Source organism: Idiotropiscis lumnitzeri, chromosome 10, assembly GCF_059441095.1.
Source record: "Idiotropiscis lumnitzeri isolate Australia: NSW breed Sydney's pygmy pipehorse chromosome 10, RoL_Ilum_1.0, whole genome shotgun sequence".
Lineage (NCBI taxonomy): Eukaryota > Metazoa > Chordata > Actinopteri > Syngnathiformes > Syngnathidae > Idiotropiscis > Idiotropiscis lumnitzeri.
Window position 1 is genome coordinate 12008509 of NC_142400.1, and position 18575 is coordinate 12027083.

The 18575-nt window shown below is 40.5% G+C and overlaps 1 long non-coding RNA gene across 2 annotated transcripts; it reads left to right on the forward strand.

Moving 5' to 3' along the window:
* The first annotated feature begins 7895 nt into the window (after positions 1-7895).
* Positions 7896-15088, forward strand: LOC148329376 (uncharacterized). Of its 2 annotated transcripts, XR_015845673.1 has the most exons (4): positions 7899-8026; positions 9677-9784; positions 10056-10143; positions 14650-15088. It is a non-coding gene; the product is annotated as an uncharacterized LOC148329376 (long non-coding RNA). The 2 variants fall into 2 exon arrangements; XR_015845674.1 differs by lacking the exon at positions 9677-9784 and having other exon boundaries at positions 7896-8026.
* Positions 15089-18575: the final 3487 nt, after the last annotated feature.

Genomic DNA, 18575 nt, shown 5'->3' on the forward strand with positions numbered 1-18575 from the left:
ACAGGACACACTTAGTTTTTAAAACATGACAAACAACACAAATGCCACAATTTAAATTAGCATGTACTTCAAGAGAGAGATTACTTCAAATAATGAACATCACACACAAACAACAAAGCACATACACACAATTCCCAATACTTGTCAAAATAAAGATAGAAAATGTGAGAGATTTGATTTTCCTTTTATATTTGCAAGGTAATTTTGTAAGTTCAAGAATAAAGTGTTCAGCGTGAAGGAATGAATGGGCATGAGGCAATGATCGTATTTTTTTTCAATACAAAATTTTGGAGTCTATGAATAATTGTTTTATTCATCATGATTTCAAACAAAATTATTGTGACTATAATTTTTTATTTCCATAATCTATTCTCTCTGATCTTTGGCAATGCAACAACCACTACTGTTCGAGACAACATTATTAGTTCACGCCCATCTCTGCCTCTTCTTCTTGGTTACACTGCAACTCTCCCAGCAATGATTGGCAGCGCTGCCCGGCATGTTGTGGCACAATGTGGAACTACACTGAAGGAGCTTAATTTTCAATTCAGACTTTACTTTAAAAAGCAATCACATAAATATCTGTGATATAATTATATATAATTGAAATTGTTGATCCAAGAAAGGTTTAATTATGTTTCAGTAGATATCTGACTGTTATCTGACAGCTTGCTTTTACTCAATTGAGGTAGATGAATCACTTGCTCATCTGGAAAAGTTTAAAATGTCAAGTGGCTTTTCTGTCTTATGGAGACATTAGAGCAGAAGATACAATTTTGGCAATCAGGTAAGCTACACTGCCACAGTTAAAGCTCAGACGAGAGGGGCTTGCTCAGGGGACGATGGCCTGCCGAGTCAGATTGGAGTTGGGGGGGTGGGGAGTGGAGGTAAATAAGCAGAGTGGGACATGAGGCCCAGGACCCGGAGCCTGAAATTGAGAAGCCTCCTCATCAAGGGTTAGGGATCACGGGCCTAGACTTCCCTTCATCAACGCCAAGCTGGGAAATGCAGAGGACAGCGGGGGTCAGCACATCGCCTGCTGTGCGCCCGTTACCCCGGCAACCAACCCCAGGGCCAAAGAAAATAGATGACAAGTACAATTATATGAGGTGTAATCACCAAGATCACTTGACTGCAGGGTTTACAGTTTTGACTCTCCAGACTCCAAAGTCAGTCCACCCGCCCCACTCCCAAAAAAATTGCTTTCAGGAAAAATGAGTCAGTGTGGTGGTGGATTTCGTCCACACTTCCAGAAAGCAGGAAACCTTGAGGGACATGCTTGGGAGACTCTCCATGAGCAGCCATTGAGAGATTCCAGTCCACTTCCACAGTGAGATATTTATTTTCCGGTTCTTTGTACTGGGTGCCCTGCAGATGGAATCTCGGATCCTCTTTAAGGGGGGAATTTTATGACTTATTAACCGTCAACAGTTCATAACCTCAGAGGAGCTATTTAACGTTCTCCTGTGGTCGCACCAGAGAAGTCCGTGTTTGATTTGGACTGGAAAGATATTTGAGTGTTTTTGTTCTCCACCCTGCCCACAAGCGCAAAAAAAAAACGCTGTAATCAGCTTTGACATCAGAACATAAAGATAAGGATAATGGTCTTACTTTAGTATGAAATTACATGCTATTTTCACACTGAAGTCAACACTGAGATCAACACTATGACAATACAATTATGTCATTTAATGTTTTAATAGCTTGCTTTTGGTTTAACAAGTAACACTCGCCTCATCCCAGACTGTCTTTAGTTGTTCTTCTCTTCTCTTAGCCTGGATGTTATATTGGGGTTGGTGGAATGGTGTTGGCGGTGTCGCTAAATCATTTATCACCAGCCAAAAACAACCATGATGAATAATTGAGTCCAGATGTAGCTAGTTCATGCAAGATAGCAAGGTTCATTTCCTGTCTGTGCTTTGTAAGACAACCTATTACACCTCCCAGGCAGCTGCCGGCGACACGGGCCCAGCCTGGACATCAACACTCCTCAGGTGTCAGCGATGGAAGCACTCAGCATCCACAACCTCGATCTGCTCAACTGCTGCCATTACCTAATATTTACCGATATGGCTTTTTATACCATCTTGCAAACATAGAAATCATTTCACTTCATTGTCTACATGGAGTTTACTGTGCACTTTCACCACAATGCTTCCCACAAATAGACATGAGAGGGAGATCAGTCAATGTGGAGTGACTAAAGTCCGGGCAGCTAACATTAGCGGCTAACGCGTTATCAATGCTAACCTGTTATCAGTTAACATTTGAAATAATTGTTCAGCTTCTCTTTATATTTGTGTGGCAGGCAATGACAAAATGATTTTCAAGTCGGCATTTCTTTGCGCCTGGGTCTTGCCCCTAAATTTTGAAACCAAGGTTGAGAAGGTTTGGTACACATCTAATGGTTGATGTACAGAAGTGCTTACATCAAGCTTACTTCAAGTTTACTGTACAACTTAATATAACACAAAGAGAATTAAATATTGTGTATGGAACGAAACCATTTTGGTTATGTCTTATGAACGACCACTAGCGTATCGCCAATGCCCAATGGCGCAATAGCACCAAAGGGGGACTAACACAATTCTAAACTTTTTGAATGTGTTTGAAAACAAGGGGAAGCAACACATGCAAACAAATCATACAGCAGAGCAATACTCACAGTCATATATTCTTTATCATCTGTGCAAAACGACAATGTTATTGCATCTTATTTCTGACAATCTTCTGTGCTTTTTCATTAAATCTACGTGCAGTATGCCTGGAAGTATTAAACTGCCCCTGCTAGGAACGCATACCAGAATGAATGGCACAATACCCATCGATTTTCCATGGCGCAAATAATGTTTCATTCTTTACATGTTATTTATTTATGTTTTGTTGTTGTTTAAGTACAATACTGAACAGTGCAATTTATTATCTTATTAAAAGCACAATTTCTGTTCGTGTTTGTTGGGGCACTGAAATGGCATATCCATTCATTTCAATGGGAAAAGATGATTTGACGCCTAAGAACCTGGAAATTATATTATATTGGGTCTTTACACTTCTTTAAGCCGTTTAATATTTTTACTAACATAGTCATATTAAAATGCTACATTTATAAATTATTGGTATTTCACTCGCAAACGGCATTTTTACAGAAAGTTATGTGGTCTTCAGTCAAGGTTAATTTCATTGCTACATAACTGTGATCAAACGTAACCTCAAGAGTTTCTAATATCACGCACACGTCCACTTGCGCCCAGTAGCAGTTGCTTTGTTTATTTTACATGCTAAAAGATGGGGAAGGCCATAACTCTGAGGCTGCCTTAAAAGCATTCTCTTCCGGGCCCTTGGGCTCCATGTGGAAGTCATTAAGGCCTCCATGCAGGTGACTGACACTGAGTGACCACTCCTCACGAGTCATACGTGTGATAATGAAGCACCATTTCCTGGTTAACTTTACATTATTTGACAAAGACTGGCAGATTTTTTTATTTTTTTTAACTGTTCCATTGTCACAGTAACCATGTATGTATTGAACTATACCTCGTGAATGTTATGGCAACATTGGAGCTTTTCCCAGTCCTTTTATACGATGAAAAAAAAAAACGGTTTCTGCTCAAATTTAGAGTGAGTGACATTGACCTACATATCTGCAGGTGGGATCACTGCATCAGTCTTTCAAACTGAATTTAGTTTTTCGTTCTCCGTGCTAAAAAAGGCCATCCATCAAATTCTGCATGACGTATATGCCAGCTCGCAAACACATAAACACGAAGTGGGAATGGTTTCTGTGGACAGGATTAATCTGGAAATGGATGTCAGGATTGTTTGGGGGAAAAGGTAAATAGTGAAGTGGAATGGAGTGGCCTTCGGTCTTTAATGTTGTGTTTACGCTGTAATTAGTCTTTTCAGAATGAGCCTGCTGACAGAGGGCTTGAGACTGTGTGGCATGATAGAATAAACTATAAACAGCCCTTGTCTGAAGGATCCTTCAATGCTCATAAACTAAGACGCCTTCCACAAACTACCGCCTCTCGTTTTCCGAATGGGTGGTCTGACTTTTCCTCGTCTGGCGCTTCCATCCAAACCTCTTCCTTCCACTTGTTTGTTCTCCTGTTTATGCTACTCATTGCACTCACTTATGCACGTTTACATTTACCCTCCATTTTTCTCCCCCCATTTGACCTTCAATCGTGGAGCTCCTGTCCTTTCACAATGAACGTGGGTCTGAGTTTTGATTTCCAGCTCGCTATGGGCCCCTTGCACACTGCCCCGCTAATATCATTTCACCATTGCGTGCTACCTACTTGAATGGAAATGGCTCCATCCGCTGCAGTAGCTACACCTTTTTATCGGCCAAAGCGAACACGGCTGATTCAGTGGTGCTCTAAGCATCGAGTCAACTCTTGGTCACTTAATGATTGAACAGATTCATCAACACTGCGTAACATATTTGATTGGTTCTTTTATCACCGACAAACTATTAGAATAGTAGAATATATATATACTTATTTTTATATACTTATTTTTCAAGACCAAATGTCGTCCAAATGTGGAATGAGCCCTATTTAAGTAAAAAAGAAATGAGATGTAACAGTACTATAGTTATTATTGCTGTTGAAAACTACCAAAGAACAAGACAATAGAGCTCTCTCACAGAGCAGAAGGCCTTTCAAGGTATTTAAAATAAAAACACCATTCACCAACCAAGTGATAAATAGCTTCAGGAGTTGTTGTCACACTCATCAGTACAGTGAATATTTATGTTAAAATATTGTGCATTTATGTGAGATAGATCTGGAAAACCGTTCCGTCAACACGCGAACAAAAATTGTGCTAGTTCTTTGATTTAATCTATTTTTGATTTACATTTATATAATCCGCGCATGTTTGGGACCCACAACGCTATAATCATGCCTCTCTCAACGCGAGCACATCCGCTGATGCAACACATGCTGCTGCTTGGATATTAACGCATAGATCGATGCATTTCACATCAGTTACTGCTGCATTATTTAAGACTTTGTGGTCAGCAGCAAATTATTGAAATAATTAGACGGCCCAAATCGGGCCCACTAGCAAAACCTCTGACGCTGCAACATAACACTCTAAACTTTAGAGTATAATAATGAGTCTAAAATTTCCCTTTTAAGGCATGTGGCCGTTTTCTTGCTACCATCAGTCTTCTCCGAAATGAAATATCTCCTTTCAAACAGCAACATGATGAAAAACAAATACACGAGACCCTTGTTTTGCTCCATCGTAGTTATTTGTAAGTATCTCGTTGGGTTTTCGCAGTTTCCCGCGGTACTATGAGGTGGCTTGACCCACAAGCTACAGCCCACATGGGTTGTGTCACTACACTCTCCACCTGTACAAACAGGACCAGGAGGTTTTCTGGGGGCACAGCAGCAGGGAAGGAACTGGTGAGCTATCGGTCCGACCGAGTGACAGCCTATGTATAATAACATTAGTCTTCCTCCTTCAGGACACAACTCTCTTCTGTTTTTTTTCTCTCCGTCTTTTTCTTGCATGGTATTGCCTCCAATAGCAACACATTCCTGTCATGCCTCACTGCTTTCCCTGTTTAGAATTCTCATCACAAACGGCATTACACGCACGGGCTGGAACCGCTCGGAGGACCCGCCAGGGAGAGACTGCGGACCCTAAAGTTGTCCAAAGCCTGCTGCAAAAAGATGAAGTCGCTCCAGCAGTCATCCTCACATTCAGACTTTTTTTTTAAGCGCATCTAGCTATGAGTAATACTTGACTCGTCGATAATGTGAAGACAATGTTTTTTGAAAGAGTGAATAAGCGATGACCTCACTTTTGTATTTATTTATTCTGACACTAAACTGTCTTGATATCAAAACTGTCTTTGGCATACTGGGATGGTTGAGCCCCTCTGACTTCCAAGCGGACAATTTATGATTATGAAGTGGAGCCGCCTCTCAGGATACCACATCTTTATGGAAAGCAGACCTGCTCCGTTCTCCAGGCGCTCTTTCAAGTCGCTCCAAATGCGGCACCAGAGGAACAGAGCAGCCGTCACTCATCTGCCTCTCTGGATTTCGTTGACCGACACTAGAGCGTGTTAAAGAACAGAAGGTACAACACTGTGTTACCTGCTCACAAAGTATTCTGAACTCTAAAGGGGGAAGTGGACAGTCACACAAAGTCGGCTGGATTTCAGACAGCTCTTTGTATGGCTGGAACAAGCTATAACTTGAAAGTCATGACCTGATTTCAAAGACTTTCCTCTTAAACCCCTTCCCAAAATTGCTCACGGCAAGAAACTCTTTTCTAACGACAAAAGAAACTACGTTTTCTAATTTGCGAACCAATTGCTGTGCTGTTACTATGGCCTTGCCTTGAAAATCTGCGGCCAATTTTTTCAGATCCACAAGTGAAGAGACTTGGATACGTTTATCCATCCATTTTCTACACCACTTGTCCTGTTCAAGGTCACGGTGAGCATATCGCAAATGACTGTGTACATTCTTGACTTGTCGCAAACCAATCACAGGACACCCGAACAACCATTCATACTTGCATTCTTACCTACGGTCCGTTTAGAGTCGTCTAAGTTCAAACCTAAAATGTTTTTGGAATGTGGGAGGAGGCGGGAGTACCCAGCAAAGATGTATGGTCAGCATGAATATGACCACATTTTGTTTGAGAAACAGTACCACTTAAATTTGCATAATATGAAGTAGATATCCTCAAGGGAAAAGTGGTTGGTGTGTAAATGTATATACACAATTCACAAATAGTTATGGATTCAGTCCTCGGGAGGAATTCTCCAATGAACCTAAAATCCACTTTAGTATAACCTTACAGCATTCACATAGTCAAGAGGCATATAGACAAATACTCCAAAATAGGCTTTCAAATAAAACCATAATATGAAGAAAAAAAAAGTCAAAACTCAAATTCATGATGATGCTTTCTTGGCTTACAGTGAGGATTGCTATGTTGTTGACTCCAAAGCTTGGCATCTATTTTGATGGTGCACGCTCAGTCTGAAACCCTGCAGTGTTTTTAAAAGAAAAGAAAGACACATTACTGTATTTTCCGGACTATAAGGCGCTACTTTTTTCCTAGATTTTGAACCATGCAGCTAATACAACGGGGCAGCGTTTCTGTGGATTTTTCTTTCACCGGTAAGGGCGCTCGATAGTTCAGAAAATATGCTAAATAAATCAAAAATTATTTTTCTTCTTGGATGAGTTCTGTTTTAATTGGCAAAGTTGTTGCGTGTTAAAAGGCACTGTGTTAACAAACTTTATGTGCATTCACAGTACAGAATTGTTCTGTACCTAGAGCAAACAACTATTTTTTTAACATAGAAAACTGTGGCTTATAGCCTGGTGTGGCTTGCATATTGTTTCTTTTTTAGTTGGTTTGTTTTTGTTTTTTCCTCCCAAAAAGAGTTGCTGCGGCTTAAAGCCTGGTGCGCCTTATAGTCCGGAAAATATAGTACCTTTCAAATCAAAAGTGGTTTGAAAGTCCCAATTTACAACGGTAGGCTGAGTCCTGTAGTAATATCGCTTAATTAATGGCCCAAGTGTTAAAAAAAAAAAATCTTAATTGAACATGTGACTAATGTAAAGCCACTGAAGCACTGGAGGTTTACGACAAATAGCACTGAGAGGACAACACACAAGTTAAAGCAGGCTGGCTGAAATTGTATGACAAGTTCCTGGCACATCAACACCAGGCCGTATGAGGTGACGTGTAGTACCAAACAAACTTTGACACGAATTGATCATCACAATGTGTTGCGTTACCGTATTGAAATGCGCTCTAGATGGTTTGTCATGGCAATGAAACTGTTAGAAAGGTTCCGAAGTTGAGTGTCGTCATTGTTTGTGTGCTTGTTGAATGACTGGAGTCGCGTCGGTGCCGAGCTCTCGCGGGAAGCGCCCGCATACGGGTTACTGGCAAATGCCTGTTGCACAGCAGTTGTTAGCCGACCACCACTAGCATGTGACGTGTTCGATGCCTTAGTGTCCGTGTGCGTTCCTGACCTCAAGTGAGTACACTAGTGTATTTGTTTGTTTACATCGTTTATTCATCGCGCCGCTGTGCATCGTCATGTCTACTCCTGTCTAGTCTGTTTGTCGTCGTGCGTCCCCGCCATCTTTCTTGCCGTGCTCCGTCTCCGAGCTCCCTTTGAAGTTCGCCGCGTCACTGAATGTGTGCCTTTAGCTCAATGTGTGGATGCCTAAATGTTCCCCGCGGTGTGCTAGTTATATAAAAGGAGGTTGTGCTCCACTAAAGCGCGCTCCGTTGTATAGTTGATATAGTTTATACACCTAGGTGCGTCAGGTCTGCTGTAACCTAGGTAGTACGTCTGCTGTAACCTAGGTAGTACGCAATCCCTATTGCCGCCGCCATTGTGCGCCGTCCACGGCTGTAGTTGGCAACTGTTTGATGCAGTCGATATGTCTCATTTGCATTTATGTAATTTGCGCATGCAGGTGCATTTTACATCTTATGTTTGTTGAGTTGACTTATGTGCTGTTTCTTTCTGTTGCAGTACCACACGCGCTCACTGTTTGCCACACACGCGCTCACTGTTTGCCACACACGCTCACTGCCTCCCACCCGCTCATTGCTTCACGAGCTCACTGCCACAAGCTCACTACCCCATGTGCACTTGCACATTAGCCCCCTCTCTCACTAGTTCACATGCATCCCAGCATGCATGAGTCAATCACCTCCTTTTCATCTGTGCCCATGTTTTATCCGCCTGTTGCCTGTGCTATTGCATGTTGATTTGAAGATACGCCATTAAACCCACCAACCCACATCTTGGACTCATCCTTGTGTTCTGACCGACACCCAGGGGTGAAAAGAGCATACCCCCATTGAACCAAATCACCTATACAGTCCACCCCCTAGGCTCTCCAACAGAAACGCACAGTCACACCATCATGGGCATGTGAGCCATTTTTACATTATAGTTGTCATGTGATGGAAGGCCAGCAACTTGCCTCCACTGTGCTGTTCGTCTGTCCAAATTTTTATGGAGCAATGCGGATCAAGCTGTCACCCTGCTGTTTCCCCAAAACAGCAAATTGTATAGTTTATTCCTAATTATAGGTCATGTGGATTATACAGTAAGTCTCAAGGGCACTTTTAAGCATATATTGGCTTCTGCAATGCTATAAATTTAACTTATTACAGTCCCTCCGGACTCCACTGTGACTGCACATAGCAAAGTAAAGCAAAGCCTGAATTATGTCGACATACTGTGACCTCAGTGTAACACTTACACGTATCTCAAAATGGTGTACTATCGTTTTGGTTGTTATTGTGATTCCTAAATGCAATTTTGACAATTCCCTCCAATGATATTAATTTTTTATATATGCCAATATATTCTGTAGTATTTATAATTTCAGTGTAAGTTTCAAAAACAGGGTAGTTTTTTTCTGAAATCTCATTGCTATTATTACAACAAACGGTAAAATCCGTACTGTACACGCTTTTATAGGTTAAGCTTAAAAACAAAAACGTGAAAGTATAGCAAAAACCTGATATGGAAAGAAAAGACATCTTTAAATTAAGCGTCAAATTACATTTCGGACATTGATTAGAATTTGCTGCATTTGTAGCTGTCCTTCAGCTCAATGAATTGTTGAGATGTTTTCAGACATATACTTGACTTTATTTACAGCTTTGGACCATTGGACAAAATACTGTGAAGCATGTATTTTCCTGAACGCAAAGAACAGTTATATTTTAATGCTTGCCATGGATGCTAATGGAAAATTCAAGACTCCAGGTTCGTTGCTTCTTTTTGTCGATTGTGTAGTGAACAACATAGAGTTGAATGTAAATACAATTCATAAATTAATTAGAAGAACACACAATGTGTGCCAGAAAGGTTTCAGGATTGGTATCACAAAAGATTTATTCCAAATCCAAAAAGAGTCATCCCCCCCACGAATCTAAGGCATTTTCCTAACCTTCTCTGCCAGACCATCAAGCACTCTTGGAACGAATGTTCTGGAATCTGTTTGACGTTACAGCACACTGTTGTATTTCTCTGCCAGGAACTGTCAGATGCTCAGGGCATTGTGAGCAGGTGAGATGTCACGGTGAAGCAGTAACGTGTTCTCCTGCCACAACTCTTCTCACAAAGTGAGTAAAGCAAACACCGCAGGAGGTCTTTGTAGCTGCGCGAGCTGATCATTTGGGCCACATTGAAGGGAAAATCATGTCGTTTGCGTTTGAAATCTCTCTTTTTTGACACCATTTCTGGAACCTTTCTCACACACCTCGTTCTACCTTGGTATGTGATGGACATTCAGTGCTTGGTTATGTTCCTCTGTTTCATGTCTTGAAGCTCCTCTTTCTATATCAAAGGTTTGCTTTGCGATATTGTGATGATTACTATAGACTACATGCCATTTACAAAACCATGCACAACAGCATTTTGTTCCCCAGGATCTTATCTGATAACTGTTAATACATTTAAGTTCAGACGTTTTCTTGAGAGAAAAATATCGGATGTGTACACAAGTGAGAAGAATCGGGGTACAGAACAAACAAGTCAGTGTTAATCCCAATTCGAAAAAGACAAACATGGATGGATTAAGACGTTGACTTGCGTGGGTTTTCAGTAATGTACATAAATATGAGTGTTGGTACGTACCTACTGTGAATTCTAAGATCTGTTTTGTACTTTATGGCTACAAAACACAGTTGTTGCTTTAAGGATTTGTCAAAGTGGTAGCTTTCTGTTTTAAAAAAAAAAGGGATGAGTATAAACAGCCCCTCTGGGTTTAATGGTATGCTAACGTAAGCACTCAGTCAATGATAGTCCAACTATTAACCACATTGTGGCCAGAGAGTCTAGCATTTATTATTATTAAGTTCTGTCTTCTCTGGGACGTCTCCCGATGACACTCGTGTACTGCCATTCGAGACGTTAACTGTATCACGCCGGTAGTTTGAGATCAAGCTCCTCTGCTCCTTAGTGTGTTTTTCTCAAAGACTCGCAATAAATTTACACACTAGGCCCACCCATCAGACACATCGGGCATATCGTGCACTGCAGTGCATTTGACAGCATTTGGAAACCAAACGGATGAGCAAACATAGTGGCGGCAATTTTAATGGAGCTTGAAGCCCTGATTTCCCAGCATTGGCGACTTGCTACTGAGTTGGAGCAACTCGGGTCTGATGCATGCATAGACAGATGTTTCCCTAAGAGGTTTAGCCATTATAGCATGTAGCGTGACATGCAATCAACTCCTATACATGTGGATTTCTTTTAGGCCTAAGGGGCCGAAATCCCTGAATGAGTCCATCATGAGATGTCTTTTCACACATGCAGCATACATCTTGTTTAAAATTGGAGTAAAGGTTTGCTTGAAAAATAATGTGAATTAATAAACTTGTCTGATCTGTAAAGTGCTGCTTTGGACGTCATTGGGTGTCAGTCTGAACTCTTCTTATTGACTTTCTCCTGACTCTGTCCTTTCTTTCCAATCATTTGAACAAAAATTGAGTAGAATAACTTCCTTGACTTTGCAAAGCGAGTAATCCATCAACTTTTTATGTATGTAATAATATGATGAGATGATGTAACATTTATTTGGTTTCACCATAGTAAAAATTAACAATACTCTAAGGAGGGAATTTATAACTACATAGTGGCCCAAAATGAGTTTGACACGCCTGGTACATGGGGAAAACGTTACTTCCGAATTCGGCCTAGCAACAAAGTTTGGATCAAAACTCAAAGCAATTCTGCTTTTCTTTATTGAAGTATCTGCTTGCTGAGTTAAGTTTAGTTTCAATCATGAGTATTGCTTTTGAATCACCAACTATTATTGACTATTTTGTGGTTGGTTATATTGGAAGCAAAGAAAAGACAGCCAGTCAGTAAAATGGATAATGGAAGGGAAACTTGATCATTTGACGTTAGGAAAATTGGAAACTCTTTCAAAAAATTAGAAAAGCTAGCTAAAATTTCGCTTATTTTGTTGCATATCATGTGCCACACCATGTACATGACACAAAAAAAAATCTCAATGGTCCACGCTCACAACCCACAACTGGCAAAATGAGTAGTTCCGAGCTGGATCTCCCGATGGTCTGCTGGCATGCAGCGGCGGAAGAAATCTTGTTTCCTGCAAGCCCTCGGGATGTCATTTCAGCCAGCAGTGCAGTCAGGCAACACTTACAAGCACAGCTTGTCCAACCATTTGGAGAGCGCCAGTCTCGTTTTATGATCTCTGCACTGGATGGTGTGAGGGAGGTAAAGGCATATAAAAGTGCCTGGTCACTGCAATCAAAGCAAAGAGACGGCAACCCTGCAACGTCAGAGCCGCAGTGATGGTTAGTCTCACAGACACGAGAGCCCAAGTTTGTCCAGCCTCTTCCCTCAACGGCGTGGTCACATCGCAAGAATCCTCAGTATCGCTCAGGTCAATCGCTGGCTGAGATAAAGCAGTTCCGAAAGCCGGACGGTCTTTGAACACAGCAGGGCGAACTCCCCCAGGTCTCTTATCTCATTAAACTTGAAAAGGTATATTAATCCTTGAAAGGCTAAGATAACGGCAAGGTTGACACCAGTCAAGGACACTGACAGTATTATAAACGCTATCTCAAAAGGGTCATCAGTGTTTTATCAAAGAAGACAGGAGGAAAAGTTATGGATTTCTTTCTGTGCTCTTAAAAGGATGTTGTTTTTTGTTTTGTTTTTTGACTAAAACAAGTTTTTCCCTACTTTGGGATTTGCTCACAAATATTCTATTAGGGCTGTCAAAATTAAAGTGGTAACTCAAGATTAATAACAAACTGTTTGAATGCAGATTTTATATATATCTAAATATTTTAACTCATTTAACTCAGTTTTATTTACTTCAAAAATATTTTGCATATCTTTGCAAGCCAGATAGTCAAATACTGTACCACATTAGCTGTACATCTTTAGAAGATCATCTCAGAGCGAAACACTGTGCTCAGGTTACCGCTGGGCTTTGCAAACCATCACTGCTGGAGTGCGATGCTTGTGGTCACAACTAAATGTATAAGTTTTGAGAATTGTTTCGAAGGAAAGATGACTGTTTAGATCAAATTTAAGGATCAAAGAGCGCTATTAGAACCGTCTTTGAATTAAAATACACTTAATATTTGCTTTTATTAATTGTATTAAATACAAGATAATGATATTGATACAGGCTTCACAAAAAATAGTAGTTGAAAAATGTGATTAATCGCAACTAATTGCAGATTTTTTTTGCGATTAATTAGTTAAAAAACTGTATTCGCTTTACAGCATTATTTTCTATACCAACATTTGTTTTGACAATTCAAATACAGGTCACATCATGAAACATACTGTATTTGTAATGAAAAAAAATATTTCTATCACTTAATCTGAACTTTGTTTTGTTCAAATGTTGTCCAATTGAAATACTATTGAGTATGCATGCACATGACAGCCATACTGTCTACATAAGTCGACTCAAATTTAACGTGGCAAATTCTAGTAAACGTTTATTTGACAAAAAATTACCCAATGATGGTGAAGGCAGCAGCATGTGCTCAGTTCCCATTCACTAAACTCCCGTCACTGGAAGTCAACACGTGAGATAGAGATGACGTGATATGTGATAGGTCACGCAGAGTTAATACTACATGGGGAACGCTCACCTTTTTTTGCTCAGCACATGAATGTAAGGGAATAGCACGGTTCTGTTTTGTTTCCAAAAGCTTGCTTTTGTTATGTAAACAAGTCCATCTTGGATTAACCTGTTTAAACATTTGGAGTCTGTTAAGATAAATTATTCGTATTCATTTGGGAAGTAAATTGGTGGTAACCTCGAATTCAGAAATGATAACGGGATAATATTCTATCTATCAATGCATGCATTTTTTTCCCATTCCAGTTCAGGGTTGTGAAGCCGATTCCGACCTTTGGTTAAAAGGCAAACTACACACCGCACTGGTTGTCAGTCACTTGGTGAACCCACACTGCTTGCACAAAAGTCAGATGACTTAACCATCTGTGACTTCACCGTTAAACCTTCATCAACTGATTGATAAATGCAAATAACTGCTGATTGAATCTTATCGTTAGTCTTGTCATGAAGCAATTTGGGCAAAACAGAAGGACATACTTGGTTGCAACGAGGAGAGGCACTGTTTCAACTTGTTGGCGACCTGAAGACGAATCTGACTCATGTGAAGTTGAACTGCAATGTAGGCCTGCACGTCTTCTATTAAAAGAAACCACACGAGAATAATTTACAATTAAAAGAAGCTGAAAAGATTCAGAGATGAGACGTGATCCTTTCTCCAAGTATCAAGCTGTCATTTGCTCTGCTTCCTCCTCTGCGTTCCGTGTCCTCTGGATACTTGTTTTTCATTCACATTCCTTTCATGAAAATAAAACGCTTCAAAGCGTTTGCTGAAGTCCATTTCCCCACTCTACACTATATAGCATCCAATGAATTAATCTTGTGAGGTTTATGATTTAATGGCAAATGGCAGCCAATAAAGAATAAAACTCTGGCCTTTGGACAGGCCGATGCATCGCGGGCCACAAACATTCAGTCAGCTTTCGGCAGCACACCCATCTGACATCAGCCCACCTCCCTCCTTCCCTTCTTTTTCTCTTTTTTTTCACGCCAGGACACAAAACACTCTCCTCCTTTGGCTGCCAGTGCTGCACTGTCCCACGTCTCGAGCGCAGTTTAACAGCACATGGAAAGAAAAACACCACGTTGTACCACTAGATGCCAGATTCATGCAACTCTCAAGGCGCACGCTCGAAAGCTGGAAATTTTCCTTTGCCGCTCTAAGCTGTCTGTCATCGTCAACATTGGAGGGCAGGAGTTGGCAGAGTAGAGTTTCACTGAATAAATGTCTTTACTCATTTAACTCTGAATTATGAGGGCGCGCTCTTATGTGATGTCAAACTCTCAGCATATATTGAGATTTGTGGACAGTTGAGCGTGACCATGGAAGATGTGGTGAATGCAGTTTTACCTTCTGAGGACGCTGTAGTTGTTACGGGTCCAACATGTGTCCCTCAGTAACAATAAAGTTTATCTGAGTGTAAATCATCAAATGTAATTTGTATGGTTCCTCTAGCTTAGATGTTACCTTGTAATTAATACAGGTCACTGAAATGATTTATGAAATGATATATCTTAACAGAAAACGCATCCTTTTTCCAACATATATAGAACATTCACAACATAGAGAAGACCACCGGAGCAACGCATCTTCATTGGATGTGCATCACACAAAATAGCGGCCATGCAAACGAAAAAAAATAAATAAATAAAAAAAAGAAACAACTTTCTAACCAGTCTTTCATCATGTTAAAGTTTTCGCAGCTACCCTTAGCTCTGACCCAGAACATTTCAACGATCTATTTCCGTTTCAAATTTTTAAATCACAAAAGAAATATTCTGGACCATATCAATGCCATAAAACTTGCCATTTTTGCATTAACGGAAATGGAAACAGTATAAATAATAATAAAGAAAATAAATTAGGTACCTTTTCAGTACTTACACAAAATTACATCACGTCAATTTCTTACAGTCCGCATATGATTGACAGCCATGGTACTATGAAGGAATTAAGCAATCCTACAGATTTTGAGTGCCACATTTCCATCCACATCTATCAATGCATCTATCATGAATTAGCCAATATAGTAGGTATGAGTTCCGACCACAAGTCTAGCAAAAAGCACAAACTAACTGTGCGTATGGGTGAGATTTTTTTTTTCTTGTGTTTTTTTGTTAGACTTTGCGCCTGTAGAATTGGGGATAATGGGCATTTGTGGGATGTAAATTGTGAAATGAACTACCTTACACTACGCCGTGTACCATGTTGTCAGCTTGGAGAGGTGGCCTGTAATGTTAAAAGTACAGGACAGTGATATCACTAATGTTCTTTCTTTGTTTCAACAATAGATTCCTGAGTATGAGCTTCGAGGTCTGCGCAATAAATGTTCCTCTGCTTCTGGTCCTTGTGATTAACCTTCAATAAAAAAAAGAAATTTAAAAAAAAAAAAAAAAGCTCCACAAAATTAGAAAGTTGCTCTTCAACATTATATGCGATATATTTCAATCCTTATAAAGCTATACAGTATTCCAACTGCCACCAAACTTCAAGTTCAATATAATGTTTAAGAATCCCGACACGCTCAACTCACAACAGTCTCTATAACGTGTAAGAGAAAACGTGATTCAGTCTACAAAACAAGCACACAATGCCAAATTTGACAGGAAACGCCCATATTTTAGGGTTTCTCCACCCAGAGTGCCTATTTGGCACCAAAGCGGCATAAATGATGTGATGTGAGAATGCACAGCCAGAAAATTGTCCAGCTGTGCACCTTTTGCCTCGACCATACATGGGAGCCCTAATTGGCGAAAGCGTTGTTTACGTGGGTGTTCAAACTTCATTTAGGATAGCAGCCTCTGATTGGTTAAACAATGTCAATCATCTGAAACCACTGTGAGACTTTTACAGTACTTGCGTGTTCCTGGTGCCATTGGAATGCGCGTGTTACTCATAACATTCTAATCTATTTCTTTTTTTTTAATCTATAATAGAGGAATCATTAAAAGATCCATTTAGATTCCAGTATATTAATGCCAACAGTAAAATAAAAGCTTTACCCGATTGTTTTAAATGGGGGAGACAGAAGACTGAGATTGGAACCCAAAGCCTCTTGACTGCGTGGCAGATGTGTTTCCCCAATGTTAAAATAAGATGCAAAATAATTGTGTTGCGGATCAGGGTGTTTCCTAAGTTTGTGTTGCCAGCTTGGACATGAAGTCGACGTGTGCTTCCGTGGTCTTTACTTTGGCACGTGTCCTGCCTCATTACATCAAAACGTACAATGTTTAAGTGGGCTCGGGGCATGCATCAAAGAGCGAGAGAACAAAAAGTCTTGGTGATGAAGCCAATGCTGTAAACTTTAAACGTAAAATTCGACTTAATTTGTCATTTGCAAACGAGAGAACTGTCATCCTGTGGCACAGCGCTTGAAATGTAGACTGCAGCGAAGCCGATCTCCAACCTTGTGGTCCTCGGGGCCCAAAGAAACATTCCACGTCTCTCTTTTGAGCGTACTGGATTCATTTTGGGAGTCAATCAATCAGTCGTCTCCAATAACGACCACAAGCCGACCACGTTGCGGCTGCGGGTCATCAGTCCAATTAGTCGTGATGGAAGTGTGAAGCGGCCAAAATGCTGAAACCTTCTCAAATTCAACACTCTGCAACATGGTCCCCTACGGAGGGCTTCAAAGGCGAGCCTACGTCATGGATAGAACGTTAGGAAGCAAGCCTGACGTGTGCGGTCGAAGCGATTAGCTGTGATTCATGTCAGTATGACAAAATCAAAACTCCTACGAGGAATGGAATGGAGTTTATTTTTCTCTCTGAGCGCTTAGCTAGCTTGCTACGCATACACCCTGAAAATCAAATACCTAAAAATACCTTATTTTCAGTTAGTAAGCTGGCATGGCAACTTTAGAGCGCCACCCAGAGAAAGGTTGGAAGAGTGTTCAGAAAAAATATAAAATATGACTTGATCCAACACGTAGATGAGTGCTTCAGGCTGGCGTGGCCACTTTAGAGTGCCTCGTTGTCACGGTGTGGTTTTAGCACAGTTCGCAAACACACTCAGAGATTGAAAGGGGCCATAAGGGATTGATTTTACAATTTTTAAGCCTCATGTTTTTAACTTTTTTTTTTAATCATTAAATTAGGCTGGGTTGCTAAAAACACTCTTCTTCCTATGTGTTACATTTTGACTTTAATACAATTTCCAGTTGACACCCCGGAGGGCAAACTGTTTGTATACAAATTGAACAATTTTTTTCTATATGTCCACTTTAACTCATTCACTCTCAAAAAACCGCAATAGATGCCTAACATGCACTGAGAGAGAGTTCCAAACGTTAACATTTGTTTCATTGTGCAACACTTAACAGTAGCTCAATTCCAGAACCAACTCTTGTGTGTTGTATACACGTTGGCCTTAGTGGCTTTTTATGGCGCGTATGGCATCTCAGGCCAGCACCACTCGCTAAACGTGCTGTGAAATTGCCTAAGCTGTGTTTGAGAGTATGCGCGCAAGTCATACATCAGGTCACCTTATCTTGACTGGACTAATGCTGCCACAATCTGCCCTGCTCATTCACTTCAAACGGAGAATTCAGAGAGCTTCTTAAGCCCCCTGTAAAGAGTTGACATAGATGCCGGAGAATAAAGAGCTGCCTTAGCGTGGGAAAAGCCCATTTGAGAAGGTTTGTGTCAAATTGAACAGAAGTTTACAAGGGAACTTCCAGTTGAGGGTCCCAAAACTGTAGTTTGTACAGAAGTGCCCCAAAATGAAAAAAAATCATTTCAATTATCGTAAATCGTGAGTATCTGAAGCAGGGGGTTCTCAAATTTGAGAGGTCAAAGAAACCCCTCCTAATCCTAATGCCATATTTATAATTGAACATAATTACCGTGTGCTGCTCGAAATGTCATGGAAATAATTTCTTTTTGAATAGCTCAACTTAAATATTCATGACTAATTAA